Here is a 15,244-nt window from a genome sequence, read left to right as displayed (position 1 = left end):
TTTTCAGAAGACGCGCTCTGGCCCCAAGGAACCAGGGGGGTCCTGCTGTCCCAGAACTTCCCAACACACATCGTCAGGCATTTAGTGATTCTTGGGGATGACAACTGCTGCCTTCCTCAGGCTTGAACTGAAGGTACAACTGGATATTTTCACAAGCAATCAATCAAAAAGTATGTCTCGAGTCTCTTTGAACCTGGCTGTGATAGTAAGAACCAAATGTTTGCTAAGACTTGCTTGCAGCCCATAGAAATCTGCAGTTAGGAACATCCTACAAAACTGAACAATATTTTCCAAACATATTTTTTTACAGCACTTTAAATAATTTACAAAAAGCTATATTTACCAGGACATATGTTACAAAAAATATCATTTCATGTTAGTGTACATATATATAGGGCTATGTAAAATGGGACTCCAGTTCTCTCTCTACCTTTAATCACAAATATTATCTATATGCACACAGATATACTGCTTTCCACAAATACAACAAAAACCAGGAAGCCTCCTCACAATTTGAAAGCTTTGCCCTTCACTACTGATCTGCTGCCTCCATTCTCCACGGAAGTGTTGCTGAATTCGCTGGTATCACTGGCCTCCTGGTCTGGGTTGTCCCTGTACATGACCCTTCATCGATATCTCAGATCTTCTAGATCTGAGAGCGGGGGAGTTCTTCCTCAGAGCCGGGGAGTTCTTTTCCTCAGAGCTGGGAAGTTCTTCCTGTCATGCGAACTGAGCCCTAACTATGCTTTCAGACTGAGCCAGTGCCTACCTTCCTTCTTCTTGAGCATGAGTTTCCAAACACCAGGCTGTGGCCATCCTGAGTCTCCCTGAAGGCCGAGAAAGCCAGGCATGCAGAGGGGAGAAGCCTGCCAAGGGCATGCTGGGCAGGACCCTCGCCTGGCCTGTCCCTCAGCTTCTTCTCTCCCTTGATCCCAAGGCCTCCTCTCCAAGTCGAAGTCTCTGCTGTCAGAGTTCAGTGTCCACAGGCTGGACAGCCTGCCCTGGCAGTCAAAGTCACTCCAGAGCAGAATGATGACAGCCTGGGGTTGGTCATCCATCTCAGCTCCAAGGCTGGGAGTCAGGAGGCTCTGACTCCCAAAGGCCAAATGAAAGGCACTCCCGGTGCCTCTCACCTCTCTGCCTGCTCTGGCACAGCTAGGGAGCTGACCAAAAGCACTTTCCATAGTGACAGGCTTGAACTCTCATTGACTCTGATCTTTGAGATCATAAACATGTCTCCTACTCACCGGAGAGAACCTATGGCAGGAACATTTCGCTGGTGCTCCTGGGAACCAGCTCACATCTGACCAGAGCAGCTGGTAAGCCAGCAGTGGGCTCTGCATGGGGGGGTGTGCCATTCCTGCCCTTGATGAAGAGGCTGTTTGTGCTCTCTGCCCTGACTCTGCTCCTCAGGCCTTTAGCTGGTGGAGGGGCCTTCTTAGCCCTCTGCCTCCGCATGCACACACTAGGCTACAGAGCCAGGCTGACTCTTCCCTGCACAGCACTTCTGGCCTGGTTGGACCCCTTGACCTGACAGCAGTAAGGACCCCCTCCTTGAATTTCTGAACTGCTCACCATCTCCTTGACCTTTTCAGCCACACATTTCATAATCTCCAATTTCCCATTTCATTGGAAAATGGATTCCCCTTGGAGGATTTTCTCCTTAACCGGAAAATTGGGGTTTGCATCCTCATTCCCATCGCCCTCTAGGTTTGTTCTGTTTACGCTGCCAAACACATTCAGAGGCTCTCTCATCTGGCTCTCTGCTGTCTCTTCTGCACTTGGAGAGGCACCTTTCCAACATGTGGACTTTTGTCTTTTCCAGTCTCTCTGGAAGCCACCTAGCTTTTCCAAGAACTGTGTCTCATGGTGTTGAACCAGACTTTTTTTTTTTAAACTTATTTTAACATTTACGTGGGGTAGAGTATGTTGTTTCGATATATGCATATACATATGTATGTGCATATACATATATGCATATACATACTCTCTACAATGACTCACCTGAGACAGACAGCATAGTTTTATATCTGCTTCTCCTTCTCTTCCACTGCCCCTCCCCTCCTGGCCACTGGTAACCATTATTCTACTCTCTGCTTCTATGAGAACCACTTTTCTTTTTTTTTTTTTTTTTAGATTCCACATACGAGTAAGATCATGCAGTATTTGTACTTCTGTGCCTGACTTACTTCACTTAAGACAATGGTGTCCGGTTCCATCCACGATACCACAAATAATAGCACATCATTTCTTTTTATATATGAATAATATTCCATTGTATATACATGACACAGTATTTTTATCCATTCATCCACTGATGGGCATTTAGGTTGATTCCATCTCTTAGCTATTGTGAATAGCTTTGTGATGAACATGGGAGTGCAAGTATCTTTCTGACATATTGATTACATTTTCTTTGGGTACTGTACCCAGTAGTGAGATAGCTGAGGAGTAAGGTAGATCTATTTTTAGTTCTCTGAGGACCTTCCATACTGTTTCCACAATGGCTATATCAATTTACATTCCCACCAACAATGTAGAAGGGTTCCCTTTTCTCCACATCTTCACCAGCATTTATTATTTTCTGTCCTGTTGATAATAACCATTCTAACTGGGGTGAGATGATATATCTCACTGTGGTTTTAATTTGCAATTCCCTGATTAGTGATTCTGAACATTTTATCATGGCCTTACTGGCCTTTTTGTACGACTTCTTTTGAGAAATGTCTGTTCAGGTATTTTGCCCATTTTTTAATTGGGTTATATGGGTTTTTTTTTTTTTACTGTTGAGGTGTTTGACTTCCTTATATATTCTGTATATTAGCTCCTTGTCTGATATGTAGTCTGCAACACTTTCTCTCATTCTGTATGTTGTCTCTTTACTTGATTGTGTCCCTTGCTGTGCAGAAGCTTTTTAGTTTGATATGTGTATTTTTGCTTTAGTTGCCTGTACTTTTGTAGTCTCACTCAAAAAACTGCAGCACGCTCCCATTTTCATACATTTCATGTAGTGTTTCTCCTGTTTTCTTCTAGTAGTTTCATAGTTTGGGGTTTTAAATTTTGTTCTTTAATCCACTTTAAGTTCATTTTTGTGTATGGTGAGAGACAGATCTAGTTTCAATCTTCTGCATGTGTATATCCAGTTTTCCCAGCACCATTTACTGAAGAAGCTGTACTTTCCCCACTGTACATTCTTGGCACCTTTGTGAAAAATCAGTTAGATAAGTACATGGGTTTATTTCAGTGTTCTCTATTCTGTTCCACTGGCCTATTTTCATGCCAGTACCGTGCTTTATAGTTTTATAGTTTGGGTTACTATAGCTTTATAGTATATCTAAAGTCAGGAAGCATGATGCCTCCAACTTTGTTCGTTTCCTTCAAGATTGCTTTAGCTATTCAAGGTCTTTTGTAGTTCCATACAAATACTAAGATCGTTTTTCCATTTCTTTGAAGAATGTCATTGGTATTTTGATAGGGATTTGATAAAATGTGCAGACTACTTGGGTTAATACGGACATTTTAACAATGTTAATTCTTCCAACCCATGAGCATGAGATATCTTTCCATTTATTTGTATCCTCTTCAATTTTTTCACCAACATTTTATAGTTTTCATTGTAAAGGTCTTTCACCTCCTTGGGTAAGTTTACTTCCAGTTATCTCACTTTTTTTGATAGCTATTTTGAATGGATTCCTTTCTTGATTTCTTCCTTCAGTTGTTCTGCTGTTAGCATATAGGGAAGGCTATAGCTTTTTATGTGTTGATTTGTACCCTACCACTACACTGAATTCATTTTGTCCATTCAGTATCATCTTAGCTGTGGGTTTTTTGTATATGGCCTTTATTGTGTTGAGTTACATTCCTTCTATACCTTCTTTGTTGAGTGTTTTTATCATGAGCATTGGATTTTATCAAATGCTTTTTCTGCATTGGTTTCCTTCATTCTGTTGATGTATCACATTTATTGATTTGTGTATGTTGAACCATCCTTATACCCCTGTGAATCCCACTTGATCATGGTAAATGATCTTTTTAATGTGTTGTTGGATTCTGTTTACTAGCATTTTATTGGTAGTATTTTTTTTTTTTTTTTTGGTCCTTTTGGAGACTGGCCGCACCGCGCTCAGCCAGTGAGCGCACCAGCCATCCCTATATAGGATCTGAACCCGCGGCGGGAGCGCTGATGCACTCCCAGTGCCGCACTCTCCCGAGTGCTCCATGGGCTTGGCCCTTATTGGTAGTATTTTATTGAGGATCTTAGCACCTGTGTTCATTAAGAATATTGGTCTGTAGTTTTTTTGTTGTATCTTTTTCTGGTTTTGGCATAACGTTAATGTTGGTCTTGAAGAATGAGACTGGAATAATTCCCTCCTCTGCAATTTCCTGGAAGAGTCTGAGAAGAATTGGTATTAGTTCTTTAAATGTTTGGTAGAATTTGGCAGTAAAGCTATCTGGTCCTGGAGTTTTCTTTGTTAGATTTATTACTGCTTCAGTCTCATTACTTGTTGTAGATCTGTTTAGGTTTTCTAGTTCTTCATGATTCAACCTTGGTAAGTTGTATGTGTCCAGGCATTTATCCATTTCTTCTATGTTTTCCAGTTTGTTCACATATAGCTGTTTGTAGCAGTCTGTTATGATCCTTTCTATTTCTGTATTTGTCATGTCTCCATTTCTGACTTTATTTATTTCAGTTTTCTCTTTCTTCTTCGCTATTCCAGCTAAAGGTATATCACTTTTGCTTATCTTTTCTAAAAACCAACTCTTTGTTTCATCAATCTTTTTTTTCCAATTCAAATTCAGTTTTATTAGAGATCCCATCATGATAATTTTTTTAATAAAGATTGGATTGTTGCTTTTTAATTTTCCATTCCCATTTAGAAAAATGACTAGAGGCAATGACAAAAATAAGCATTTAAAAGGGATTCTTCTCCAGAAGTTTTTGTAAAGGTTTAATTCCAGACTTTCCATCCTTCTATCATTTTTCATTTTAAAAAGAAACAATTTTGGAATACGTCAACCTTTATTCAGTTTGCTATACAAAGCCTCCACCACTTTCTCAAGTCCTAGACATAATGACCATCAATTGATCTTTTGTATTGTTTTCTTAATCTCTAATTCACTTAATTCTGCTGTGATCTTTGTTATTTCTCTCCTTCTACTGATGTTGGGTTTGATTTGTCATTGTTTTTCTAGTTCCTTGAGATGTAATGTTAAGCTGTTTATTTGCAGTCTTTCTTCTTTTTTGATGTAGGCATTTATTGCTATAAACTTCCCTCCTAGAACTGATTTCACTGTATCCCTTATGTATTTTCATTTGTCTCCAGGAATTTTTTTTATTTCCTTTTTGATTTCTTCTTCTTTAAACCATTCATTGTTTAGGAGCATGGTATTTAATTTCCAGGTATTTGTATGGTTTCCAGTACCCTTTTTGTTGCTGATTTCTAGTTTTATTCCATTGTGGTCAGAGACAAGGTAGTAACATGAATTCAATTTTTAAATTGATCTTTTTTGTTGTCGTTGATCTTTTTTCCCTTTTTTCCAATCTTACTGTGTCTTCTTTTGTGATTGATTTTCTCTAGCAGTGTATTTTGATTTCTCACTATTTATTTTTAGCATGTGTCTCATAACTTTTTGTGTTATGGTTACCAGGAGAGGCTTACAAAAAAGTTAGACTAATAACAACTTTGATATCTAAGAAAAAAGAAAATAACCAGTTAACTCTATGTTTTGGCATCATCCCCCCCAAACACACTTTTTGACATTTGTTGTTTCAAATTACATCTTTTAATATTGTCTATCTCTTATACAGTTGTTGTATATGTTATTGTCTTGTTAGGTTTGTCCTTTCATCTTCATACTAAGGATGTAAGTGGTTTATTCACCACACTTATGAAACTGAAGTATTCTGAGGTTGTCTGTGAGCTTACTTTACTAGTGAGTTATGTACCTTCAAATGTTTTCTTGCTGCTCTTTAGCTTGGTTCTCTTTCAGATTGAAGAACTCCCTTTAGTATTTCTTACAAGGCAAGTCTAGTGGTGATGAATTCCCTTAGCTTTTGTTCATCTGGGAAAGACTATTTCTTCTTCACATTTGAAGGTTACTTTTACTGGACACAGAATTCTTGACTGACAGTCTTTTTCCTTCAGCACTCTGAATATATTATCTCATTCCCTTCTGGCTCATCGGATTTCTACTGAGAAATCCACTGAGAGACATTTTGTGTTTTGGGGTAACAGTGAATGTTATGTGTTTCTTTTCTCGTTTCCTTTGTTGGTGTCTTATTTCTCTGTTCTTTCTTGATCTTTGTGCCTTTACATGGATGCCTATGCATTTAAGAAGACTGCTATCTCTTCTTGGTTTTATAAGTATACTTTGGTGATGTTAAACTTTTACATTAAAATCAGAGCTTTGTCTCTGGTCTGTGGTTGTTGGTTTTTTTTTCGGTTCTGTGGGGATTAGTAGCTACCACCACCACTTAAACTCTGCACTAGAACTAATTTACAGTCCTTCGGTTACCTCCAAAATTGGGGAAACTTCCTGTGGGGACCAGCACTTAAGCTCTGTGGTTGAGCTAAATTGCTGCTTTGCTGCTGATTCTCTGGGGAAGGCTTTTGTTCAGATAAGATTTTAATTGTTGGCCTTTTAAGCACTTCTGGGTCTCATGAGGTCAGATACACCCGGGCTGTGTGGAGATTCTGGTCCTGGACTGAGTCTTTCCAGCTAACTGCACCCCCCTGAAGTTCTATCACCCTGACCAGTCTCTACTGTGTGGGCCTGTGCTGATCAGAAAGCAGCTTAGCTACCCACACTGCCCCAGTATTCTCCCAGCAAGCCAGCCTCCCCACTGTACTCCATTTGTGTAGGTACCTCACAATGACTCACTGACCTCTGGGTGGTTCCCTTCCTTGGTCAGCTGTGGCCCCCTCACTACTATGAAGGTCCATGGGAACCCCATCAGTGGTCTTGCTGGCGTGGGGGGATAGTATGGTGTGCTCCAAGGCCCTCTTCACCCCTACGGACTCCAAGCAACTTCATGCAAAGGGCTCGGCTGCAGCTTTTGGTGCCTCCTACTTCCATGTACTGCAGCCTCTTCCTTCCCCTTATCAGGCTAGCCCTGAAGCAACCAGGACTCAAAACAGTCTGAGCAGTCCCTTCTCTCTCCCGCTGTGGCTTCTCCCACCTTCGCAAAACCCACAGGTCTCTCCTCTTCCCCCAAGTTCCAGCAGTCCCAGGTTGGCAGTCTTTGTTTTTTAATAGTTTTTAATAAACTGATGATTTGTGGGGGAGTGATGCTGAAAACCTTTTATTCCACCATCTTGATGAGATCACTCCAGACTTCCTTGCACATAGTCCTAGGGTCTTTACACCTCTTCTTGAGCTTTCACTTGGATCTTAACAAGTCCTTGATGGCCATGCTGAGGTCTTCATCACTGGCCAGCACGCTGCTCCTGTCCTCAGAGTTCTCTTTCTTGTCCACAATCCTCACTTCGTCCACTCACAGAAACCAACTGTGCTAGGGGGAAGAGGCTGGCTCCTGACCTCACTCCATTCCTGGGGCCTTGCTGGCTTTTCCCTGGCCAGCCAGGACCTGTCCATCATGGCCAGGCTGAGCTCTCCCTGGCTATGGTCAGCACCCTGGGCACTCTCTCACCACCTCCCTTGTTTTCTTGGGTGCGGATGGCCTTGCAGTGTTGCCCCCACCTCTATGTTTCCTTATGCACCTAAGCAACAGGTCTGGTGTTTTACTAAGAAGGGCCTTGGGGTTGTTGAGTCCAGTCAAGGACAGTGTGCCCTGTGCAGACTATGGATGGCCTTCGGCTCTAGCCAACAAACCCGACTGTTCCTTAAGGGCCAAAAATGTTCCATTTCCTGCTCTAAGCTGTTGTCACTATCCACAGAACTGATTTTGCTGTCAGAGCAGGAAGGCACCTTTGGGGAATAGAAGAACAGCCTTGAAGGGCCGGCCCGGTGGCGCACTGGAGAGTGCGCCGCTTGTGAGCGTGGCGGCGCTCCCGCCGAGGGTTTGGATCCCATGTGGAGACCAGTTCCCGCTCACTGGCTGAGCGCGGTGCGGGCACGACACCAAGGGTTGCAATCCCGTTGCCGGTCCCCGGTACGGGCGCGACACCAAGGGTTGCGATCCTGTTACCGGTCAGTAAAAAAAAGACAAAAAGGAAAAAAAAAAAAGAAGAAGAAGAACAGCCTTGAAGGGCCGGCCCGGTGGCGCACTGGAGAGTGCGCCGCTTGTGAGCGTGGCGGCGCTCCCGCCGAGGGTTTGGATCCCATGTGGAGACCGGTTCCCGCTCACTGGCTGAGCGCGGTGCGGGCACGACACCAAGGGTTGCGATCCTGTTACCGGTCAGTAAAAAAAAGACAAAAAGGAAAAAAAAAAAAGAAGAAGAAGAACAGCCTTGAAGACGGGGGTCTGTCAAAACACTTTGGAAATGTCCAGGATTGCCTCAGTGCACATTAGCTTGGCAGACATGTCTAACCTGCACAGGGACCTCTCCACAAACTCGCTTCCAGCAGCTGTTTCCTGGAGGTGGAGAAGCTTTGGTATTCTTTGGCAAACTTGGAGGGATGGTCAGAGTCCAGGGCCCCCCCAGTCCAGGGTCCCCAGCCTTCATAGCCACTTTCTTCTTGCTTGGTGTTTTCCTGTGGGTTGTGGGCAAGACACTTTTTGTGGAGGTGTTGGTACTGTGTGCGGGAGGGCTGGGTCCCACTGGCCTACTTCCTAGTCTTCTCCAACTGGTACAGCTGGATAGCCTCCTCAATGCCATCATCACTGCTGGAGTCCAAAGCCTCAGGCACCGGAGCCCTTTGACTTGCTTTTGCCTCCTTCTGGCGCCCATATTCCTGTTAGCCCTACCTTTATTCTGTGCTGCTTCTGAAGGGTAGCAGGGAGCAGCTAGTTTTGTGCTGCCAATGCTCTCCAGCTCCATGATAGTATACATTTGTGTAAGTATACTCTATGATGTTTGCACGAGAATGAAATCACCTAACGACACATTTCTCAGAACATATCCCCTTCATTAAGCAACATGTCACTATATATCTACAACTGAGTACCTTTCTCCAAAACCACTTCCTCCTACTTGTTAGTAACACCATTGTATCTGCCACCTTAGATACTTTCCAACTCTGTATCCTACACCTAACCAGCTGCCAAGATACTTACATTCTATCTGTGCCTTACATCCTCTCCTCTCTTTTGATTCCTAGTGGCCACATTGTACTTAAGGCCCAAGTCATCTCTTACCAGTACTTCTATACTAGTTTTCAGGGCATAGTGTACTATCCTACACATGGTACCACAGATTCATCTTTCTAAATCCGTTCTGAAGCCTCCATGGCATCCTCTTACCACTTGAATATAAACTCCTCCACTTATCACCTATGGCTTTACCTAAAAAGGCCTAGAATTTATTTCCTATTCAACCTTACCTGGATCTTAGATTACAGCTTAATTAGACTTAGGTTCTCAAAACAGGATCATGGCTACCTATCTTTGTGCCTTTGCCTATCTCCTTCACCTGTAATCGCTTTTCTCAACAACCCATGCCCTGCCTCGAACTTCAAGGAAAACTTCCCTAATTGTGATATTCATCAATTCTTACTTAGAATTCCCACAGCATTTTGTTTTCAGACTTACAGTACATACTTAATAACATGTGCATGTTTCATTGCCCAAACTCACAAGCCCCCTAATAGTAAGCCTTTTGAGGGTAGATACTATGCCTTACGCATACTTCAAATCACTTTACACACAAGAGTTAGAGAGTATTGGGCCGGCCCGGTGGCGCACTGGATAGTGCGCTGCTTGGGAAGCGCGGTGGCGCTCCCGCCGAGGGTTCGGATCCCACATACAGACCGGTTCCCGCTCACTGGCTGAGCGAGGTGTGGGAGCGACACTGAGGGTTGTGATCCCGTTGCCGGTCCCGGCCCAGTGCGGGCGCGACACTGAGGGTTGCGATCCGTTGCCGGACACGAAAAAAGACAAAAAAGAAAAAAAAAAAAAAGAAAATATACTAATTATATATGTTAGTAATTATCAGAAGGAAATAAATGCTCACAGTTTTACCCATAACAAGACTACAGATAAGTTTTATTATTTACACTTTTCCATTTTCTAACATTATGTATTCCTCTTGTAATTAAAAAAAATTTTTCAATAATCACCTTTCTTCCTTAGATGAAAAAACAACCAACAATAGCACATTTCTGGATGCCACATTATCTGTACCTTCACTTCACTTGTTTTAGTACAAAAATATGCCTTTGCTGCAACTATGGAAATGGACTACTTGGGCTACCGCCACCACAATCGAAATCACAGGAACTATGCTATTCAGGGTCCAGCATATAAATGAACTAGAAATGTATTACTATGTTAATCAACTAAAAAGCTCTTTTCCTAACAAACTGATCTGACAACAGCAGAACTTATCAGAAACATTTCCTCTAACCAACCCAAAATTATTTTTAGCTACATTGCCTGAGGATTCATGAAGGACCACAAAAGAAATAATAATTCTTCACTGTTCTTCCTCAACAATATAGCAGAATAATTCAAAATGTCTATTCCCACTAATTTAGTACAAACACAGCTTTGTAAAAGGGTACTCCCTCACTCAATAAATGATGTTGGCTATAAGATACAGGACACAATTCAATTTAAGTTAATAAATGGGGAATATCTATGTTAATGGCTCTTTTAAATTCCTGGGTTTGCTATAGCAATCATTTTTTAAGTAGTAATAAAAGAACTGTCCAGTTGAAAATAGGTTCATTCCTTGTCTGTCTTTATTGCCGTGCAACACAAAATGCTCTGCCTTTCTGTTTGCTTTAGGGTTTTCTTTCTGCTTTCCTGTGTGTTTTAGCATTCTGTCATCTTCTACACTGTCACCTGCCAAAAAAAAAAAAAAATCAGTGCACCAAAGCAGTATCATAGAAAACATTGTTTCTTGTCCAGCATCCATTACTGTTCTCTGGCAACAGAATTCCTTTTATCTCAAAGCTATTAATACACGTAGCATGAAATGCATGTAATGATGTCTCCCAGAAAATGGAGTACGCCCATCTGAAATGATGAAATCAACATGCAGAAAGAAGCACAAATGAGAAACAGAGTTCTAAAGGTGTTTGAGTCCTTGACTCAACATTCCTACTCCTTCACATAGTTTAGTTATAAGTTCACATTCTTGTTTAATTTTGTTCAAATTGAGTTTCTGTCACTTGAAACCAAAGAATCCTAAAACACTTAAAATTGTTCCTTTTAATAGTTTGACATATACTGACTGGCTTCAGTTCTCAATAACAAGGCACTTTAAAAATAGTCTTTATGTCATCTGCCTAGACGACCTATACATAGGCTAACTGGAAACAGATACTGAGGCAGATACGCTTGATATTCACACTTGATATTCACCTCCACACCAAAAATGTCAGAGGAGAGCCCCCAAAAAAAGGTTTACTTTAGAAATAAGACAGTTGATTACAGATTAATCTTTTTGAGATTCAGAAAATAAAGTCAACTAATTATTTGCTGAGACTGTGGTTGACTGTTCTGGGAAACACCTATCATTTAGCCACAAGTGAGATTTCTAGAAACACTGCAGATAATAGAAAGGATATGGACATTTGAGTTCTTATTCTAGCTGCTACTATCTTACTTGGTCTTAAATATGTCACTTATACTCTCAAGGATTCAGTTACTATATATTACATTGAAAAGGCTGGATTATTAAATCATTTTCAACTATAAAACACTATGATATTTTTCTGGAACATATTTGGAAGTAGGTCATTTTAGACTGAACTATGCATGCTTACCTAAAAAGTGACAAATCACAGGTTTCATAACAACATCCATTTTAGATTAGAAAAAAAGTGATAGGAAATCTAACATGAACCTTGCTTTTTAAAAACAAGCAACTTTTATAAGCATTCTCCTTGTTATTTGAAGAAATAATCATTTGTCTTTTTAAAAATTCCAGATGCCCTCTATCCCCCCACAAAAAAACTCTGTACCTTTTGTAAGCGAAAAAGTTCTTGTAAACCTTCTACTGCTACTCTACTACCTGACAAAGATTCTATAAGACCAAAAACTTTTAGAAATAACTGTATTTAAAAATATGCTATAAAACATGGCAGATTAATCATATTTTCATGCCAGTTAACCCCCAAATCACATTAAAATGAGAATAGAGACATCTTAAAAGAAATCAAAATGAAAAATATTCATATTTTAGAGACACAATCGAAGACATCAAAATCTAACAGGAGTACCAGAAAAAGAAAACACCACATAAGAAATTACCATCAACTTCCGGTCTAGATGGCAGAACAGACAGTCCCCAGCATCACTTTCTCTCACAAATCAACCAATTTACAACTATAAAAATGCAATGACAGCCAACCTGGGACCACTAGAGCTCAGGGGAAGAAGAGGAGAGACCAACAGAGCACATGAAGGCGGGAAAAGCCACAATGAGAGAAAGAAAGAACCGCTCTGACCATTTTGAATCCCAGCTGCTTCCAGGCTGGGGCTGCTGAGTGCACAGAGCAGGAGCTGGCAAAAGCCACAGCTGTGCCCTTCAGATGAAGTTGCTTCGAGACAGCAAGGGAAAAGAGAGTTTTGGTAGCCCCCAGGCCAGCAGGACCACTAATAGAGTTCCTGTGGACCCACTTAGGAGCAAGAAGCCACAACCCATGGGAAGTGTTTTGAGACAGGCCCACTGGGGAAAAACACCAGGGCACAGCAATGACAGCTGATCTGCCCCCCAATTAGCATAAGACCACTCAGTGGAGACTGGTCAGGAATATAGAATTGCATGGGGTGCAGTTTGATGAAAAGTATCAGGCCCAGACCAGAGTTTCTACACAACCCAGGTGCACCAGATCTCCCAAGAGCCGGAAGTACCTATAAAGTCAGCCATTAAAACCTGAGCTGCACAAAAAGCCTTCCCCAGGGAATCAGCAGCAAAGCAGCAATTTAGCTCAACCACATGGCTCAAGTGAGGGTTCCCACAGGAAGTTCCCCCATTTTAGAAGTAAGCAAAGGACAACAAATTAGTTCCAGTGAAGAGTTTAAATGGTGCGAACAGCGAATAATCCAACACAGAAGTGAAGGAAAAAACAAAGTACCCACAATCAGAGACAAACTTTGATATTAACTAGAAAAGGTCTCATTTCACCAAAGACACCTATAACACCTAGAAGGACCAGAAGCCCCCTGGGCTACCAAGCCAGAAAGGTGGGAGGGCCGGGGGCTTCGGCAATGCCCCCTGACACCCACAACCAGTCCCAAGGCCGGAGGCCAAGGGCCTCAACTGTGACCCCCGACAGGCGCAAACAGCCCAGCGATGATCACCGAGCCACCACAGAAAGCAGTGGTAGGGGGCCAAAGGTCTCAGCCACACCCCCCGACAAACACAACCAACCCAGCAATGACCACCAAGCAGCAGCTAGAAGGGCCCCAGGTTCCGGAGCTGGGGTGGTTGGGGGAAAGGGCTTTTGCCACACCCCCCTGACATCTGCACCCAGCCTGGCAATGATCAAGCCACCACTGGAAGCCCCCTGGTCTCCACTGTGGGAATGAGGGGGTTGCCACAGGCCTCAATCCCGCCCCTCCTCCTTCCTTCCTTCTTCCATCCTGTTTCCCTTCCCTTTCCCTTCTCCCCGTGCCTCCCAATTGATCCACAACAACATCATAGAATGTAAAAAAACAATATTAATTTTTTAAAAATAAATAAATAAATAAAATAAACTACCATTAAAATCATACAAGTTATTTTTCCAGAGCTGGAGAGTATAAGCCTCCACTAAGTGCACTTATCAAATGCTCAGTATAAATAATGAAAAAAGACCAATAGTAAGAAACACCGATAAATAAATGATTCTACAAACTTCCAGAGAAAGAAAAAAAATGTATATAGAGAGAATCAGAAATCAACTTGACTTTTCAAAAGCAACACCAAAAGCTATGAGAAAATAAAAGAGTGCCTTACAATCTGGGGAAAAATTATTTCCAACCTATAATTCTCTATCTAGGCAAACCAGCAATCTAATGAAAGTTGAAGAAAATTTTCAGAACATATGGTATCTTTTTTTTTTTTTTTTTAACTTTACATGTATTCTTTGTCAGCAAGCACTGGAGGATATGCCAAGAAACCCAAGAAAGAAGGAAGCATAAGATTCAGAAAATAGGATCTACATCAAAGAAGCAAAGGGAAATCCAAGATCAACAGCAAAGGAAATTTTTGAGATGACAGCTGTGAAGTAGGACTAAAATGTTAACAATCCAGACAATCCAGATTGAAGAACGGAAAAGGGTTTCAAGAACCATGCCTCCAAGGCAAAGTCAAGGTGGGGGCGGGGCGGTGAAACTGATGCTGGGAAACAATTTTCCCTGGGTCTCTTGCATATCTGCATTCACGTGAGCTGAAGCACTGACTGCCTTTGTTCCAGCCTCTCTTTTCAAGGATGTTTATATAGAAGAGTCTTAGAAGATAGTGTGTCCCTCTGGAGAAAAGGGCAGGCATGCTTACTGACCAATATAAAAGACTGACATTCCCTAAATTCAGGTTTCCTCTCTGTAATGCAATCCACTCCATGTACAGGTACCATCTGAACCTCTTCATATCACAATGTGAGAACTGGATTTGGGAAAACAGCACAGTGCAAGAAAATGTTAATACTCTGGCTATTGCCCCAAGAAATAAAGTCCTATGTCTTTATCCCAGATGTCTTATATCTTCTGAAACAGCATCCATGAAGAGTGACTGGCTGACCTGTTAACTTCCAGATACGGTAAAATTTGTCTCTTCACAATTTTTGGCAACTGATACATTACTGATATGTTTTAGTGTGTTAAGAGTCATACACCCAAGGGAGAGTTTGGAGGTGAACTGGAGATAAATACATAGAAAACTAAGCAAGCCCCCCAAAATGAGGCAATTATTAGCTCCAAGGGGGAAAAAACTTGCCTAAGAAAATATAATCATAGTCCACTCCATAGTTCAGCTGTGAATATTCATATAGATATGATGGACACAATTAATCAATCTAGAAATTGCTAAAAGTTATGTCAAGAAAATGAGAAAAAGTATAAGAAAGCTAAGTTACCATTTCTCATAGCAGAAATGTCTAAATCTTAAAAAATAATAATATGGGTATATTACATGAACATATGGAGATAAATATCAGAAGACACACAGTTTAAAGTACCTTGGAAAGAAAGAAA

General features: G+C 41.5%; 1 pseudogene; it reads right to left on the bottom strand.

The window, feature by feature from the left end:
- Nucleotides 1-506: 506 nt before the first annotated feature.
- LOC103598273 lies at nucleotides 507-9,135 on the bottom strand (annotated as a pseudogene).
- Between the last annotated feature and the right edge of the window lie 6,109 nt (nucleotides 9,136-15,244).

The sequence above is a fragment of the Galeopterus variegatus genome, unplaced genomic scaffold, assembly GCF_000696425.1.
Source record: "Galeopterus variegatus unplaced genomic scaffold, G_variegatus-3.0.2 Scaffold2551, whole genome shotgun sequence".
In the NCBI taxonomy this organism is placed as follows: domain Eukaryota; kingdom Metazoa; phylum Chordata; class Mammalia; order Dermoptera; family Cynocephalidae; genus Galeopterus; species Galeopterus variegatus.
This window is presented reverse-complemented; position numbering and strand designations above follow the sequence as displayed.